The 4,401-nt window shown below is 34.6% G+C and overlaps 1 non-coding gene across 1 annotated transcript; it reads left to right on the top strand.

Annotated features, from left to right (window-relative positions):
* Window positions 1–2,647: 2,647 nt before the first annotated feature.
* On the top strand, window positions 2,648–2,766 carry LOC119569650. Its single transcript, XR_005228297.1, has one exon. It is a non-coding gene; the product is annotated as a 5S ribosomal RNA (ribosomal RNA).
* The last annotated feature ends 1,635 nt before the right edge of the window (window positions 2,767–4,401 follow it).

Raw genomic sequence — 4,401 nt, 5'->3', positions numbered from 1 at the left:
GTACAACTTAAAACGTTAATCAGCTTTACGTCAGTGCTCACAGATTTTTCATACATATTAACATCATTTATCTTTTGTTGTTGCATCAAACTTCATTAAAACGAACATTCCAGTCTAATCACTCGGATCTGCTCCACCGTGCATCAATCATCACTGTTAGAGTACAGACAATTGTTACCACTTTAAAGCACCTGTCGTGAGCCTTTTACTCATTTTTGAGCTGTGCAACTGTGTAAAAAATGTACGATATACAAGTCATACAGAAGATATTGAGTAAAATGATCCTCAATACGGTTATAAATCTGTGTACACATGCAACCATATTTCGGGCACTTCTTGCTGTTATCGTATTATTTTTTGTTGGTATTATCAGTCTTCAAAATATCAATATTTGTAAAATGGTTATTACTAGTAATTTTATCATCATTATCACCATCATTTATCAATCCTTTTAGAATGTGGTTATAACTACTATCAACATCATCACTGCTTACTCTTTACATACCATTTGCAAATTTCAATGCCATGGCATCAGAGTCACATCAGTGAGATTCATACTAACATCAACCACAGTCCAAACACTTTAAGGGAGTAAATGCAATAATGGTTAATGATTTACCAAATTCTGCTAGACTTCTATCACTCTTTTGTGCCATAATACTCTATAAAGAAAATTTATGGTTTGCAACTATTGCTCAAAAACTTGGGGAAAGGCAAAAAGACATTCTTACATTATATATATACAAAGAAATATACTTTTGTATAACAATCCAATTAATGAAACTATAGCCGCGATTTTTTGAAAATTTAATTTGCTTTCTTGGATATTGATATTATCTTTATTTCTATCATTTTTTTTTCACTGTTCTTTTGCAGATATCAGTACTTATATTATTACTATTATATTCATGCGATTACTACTAAATTCGTTCTATCCTTCTCCCTCTTTGCAACGGTAAATTTGCTTTTACTGTTTTGCTGTTGACTGAAGCATAATTTTCATTGAGTTCTTTAGGCAAATATGTATGGCATATATAGCATATATATAATAAAATGCCAAAAGTATTCGAATGTTTGGGTGACATAAAATAATATATCTACACTGTTGATTTTTTCTCCCTTTTTTTGGAAATTTCTTTACTTGCCATGCAGTAACACATGATCACTAAGGCAAGCAAATCTAATTTAGGGTCACTATTCATTTATTCAAACTGGAACATGCGATGATTACTCATGATGATTCCCTTTTCCGTAAATATACTACTAGAGATATATGATAAAGATTAACTAATCACAGGAATGGTGATTTGGGATTCAAATCCTGTTTGCAATTGTAACTTTAACAATACTCGTCATATTTTTGTCTTTTCATCACCGATTCCTACATAATAAGCTATATAAAACAAATTTCTAATCAGTGTTGCCAATCCTGAGTTTTCTAACGTAGGTCCATAATTTTCACTGTGACCTGAGTTTCTGTGTTTGTTAATAGAAATCCATAAATCTTGTCTTTTTTACCTCAATTAATCTAGTATGTATTTTTTTTACTAAGTATGTTAACCATCAACACGTAACACCTGTATCAGACACGTCTATTAGCACGGTGCATTCGTTCAGTTTATCAGTCGCATCCTAGCTGTTTTTTTACTAGAGCCCTTTCGCATAGCCACTCTTAACTTGCTCACACACGAGGGAAAATAACTTCTGAGGATAAGGAACCCATTGTGGATGGAGAGTCGAGAATACTCTGCCACAAAAAAGGCTAAACCACTGTAAAACAAATGTTCGTAATTGTATGATCTTAACTACATATAAGTGGGCCTAAATATATAACTTCTTTATGCGGTTAGTAGTATTATTTTACCAAGAGACATAGTGATATTACCATGATTTCTATATTTCATTTTGTCGAAATATTAATTCACTAATTATCATCGTTACTGGTAGGGTAATCATTATCAACAATGATACTACATTTTGTTCGAATTATGATCAATAATATTATCACCAGTATCTTTGATATGATGCTAATTATGATTTATATTTACATTTAAGTAGCGTTATTATTAACATTACCATGACAACAACGACTATGTTAATGACAGTAATTATCATAATCTAATAACAATAATAGCGATGATGAGAATAATATTGAAAATGCTAGTAATAATCATAACGAAACAAATACACAAAAAAATGATAATAACAAGAACAATAGCGGCAAAAATGTTTTATGAAAGCACTCAAAGTTTAAGATTCAATAAATTATATTTTTGCTTATGGTTAGCTATATCGTTTATCTCTGTGCAAGAGATGCAGTAGAATGAGTACACATTAAAAATCATATAAAATATCACATTACTCAATTTCTTATCATTACTTGTACACCTTGTATTCTTTACAAAGTTGCACAGCTCAATCACTAGTAAAAGCTTACAGCAGGTGCAAAAAACTGGTGACAATAGAATTGCCAATACTCCCGATAGTGGTCGATTGTGACTGATGTTTACATTATGGAAAAGATCTCAATGTTATGATTGGAATGTCATTGTCATGAAGTTTGATGCAAAACTAAAATATACATTATATTAGGATGTATAAAAATGACGAGCACGACAGAAAAGTGGCTAACGTTAAATAAAACTTTGCCAACGATCATACCACGTTGAAAGCACCGCTTCTCGTCCGATCAGCGAAGTTAAGCAACGTTCGGTCTGGTCAGTACTTGGATGGGTGACCGCCTGGGAACACCAGATGCTGTTGGCATTTTATTATACATATTTATTATATATTATATAAGAAATGTATATGTTTAGCATATATAATAAAATGCTAAACATATGCATTTTCTTTGCCACTTTTAACAGCTCTTCTCATACTTGTATCAAGAAATCCAATGAAATTATACTTTAATTTAAACGAAATAGAGTAAAAGTCATTGGAGGCGAATTTAGAGAGAATAAAGAAAATGGATGGGGGTATAACTAAAGTAAATTAAAGTGATAATGACTGTTTTATCAATAATCATTAGTAATGATGGATATAAAAATATGAATGAAATCATTTTAATAATAAAGAAAACATTCACGATCAATTTCCAGCAATATATCTGGCAGTAGTTTGAAGCTTTGGCTCTATACCATTCCTCGTGGAGTTTCAGAGCCTGTGTTGTCAGTGTACGATTTTATTAACCAGTGAAAACATGTGAGATTTCCTTCCCTTTGCCGTTGGCTTTTGTGACTGATGAATGTAGGTGTAACTGGATGGCAAGTAATTGGAATTTCCTAGGAAGACTAAATAAAAACTGAATTGTATATGGGTATTAACATAATACATTTCATAAGAGTTTCCGCGCCAGAGAAAGCAGATAAACAAAGCAGATATGTTAAATGCTAATATTCCAAACAAAAACTTGCACAACAGGAAACTACATATCAAGATAAGTGACAGAGTATGTCCACGACCTTAATCTATTTTCCCTATCCGTAACTGGTTTTGTTGTAAATATTACTATCATCAGATGTCCATATCATAATGCTCGTCTTTTCTTGCCATGACTACTACCATTAATCTTACATAATTGATAACTAACCAACTACTAATATTAGTGGTAGGATTACAATTACAATAATTCCTACTATAATATTGTCAGCAGTAGTAATGACATGATCATTTGTGATTTACATTAATAATTCCTTCACTCGTGTTTCAGCTTTTGACGAGCGAACACCTTGTTAACGCAGTAACAACAAACTCAGTCTTGTGCCACAAGAGCTACCCTGGAGCCCGGGGCCTCTCGTCTCGCTTGACTTTGTTGTTCCTGAGTTTCTAACGTAAATAAAAGTAAAGTAAAATCCTGTAATTACAGAACTTTTTGTGCTTTGCCAGCACCTTCAGTGCTCTTGTTTTTGCAGGTGACACGAGACTACAGTAGGCGTAGTCAGCACCCCACCTCAGACCCGCAGCTCTCTTCTACACCAGGGTAGCCCTTACGGGCATTGACCCCTGGGTAGGGAGGCCCAGTAGTCTGGGGCGTCCTTTGGGCGCACTTTTTCTCCATTTCTAAAATTTTCCTTCTTCATGTGACTTCCCTGAGCCTACCGGAGTACCCTTGTGGGCTCCCGTATTCGCCTGGGGGTGGGCACCGACTTACGTCCTTCGCACTAGGCAAGTTCGGCGGTAGGGAGTGTCCTCCACATAAACTCGATCCTCTCTGTGGTACTGGAGAACGCAACCAGGCTTCCACTGGGGGGTAGAGGACGAAATACTGATTTACTCTCTCTTAGCTATTGCTGTTAGGTTGATACCAAAAGTTAAGAGTTTTCAAATCCCTTCAGGAGAACGATTTTGAGCAAAGGGGTCGGACCTGGTCCGATGCCCAGAATGAATACTCCCCGGCTA

The sequence above is a fragment of the Penaeus monodon genome, unplaced genomic scaffold, assembly GCF_015228065.2.
Source record: "Penaeus monodon isolate SGIC_2016 unplaced genomic scaffold, NSTDA_Pmon_1 PmonScaffold_17573, whole genome shotgun sequence".
In the NCBI taxonomy this organism is placed as follows: domain Eukaryota; kingdom Metazoa; phylum Arthropoda; class Malacostraca; order Decapoda; family Penaeidae; genus Penaeus; species Penaeus monodon.
Note: the sequence above shows the minus strand (reverse complement) of the source record. Positions and strands in the feature narration are given on the sequence as shown.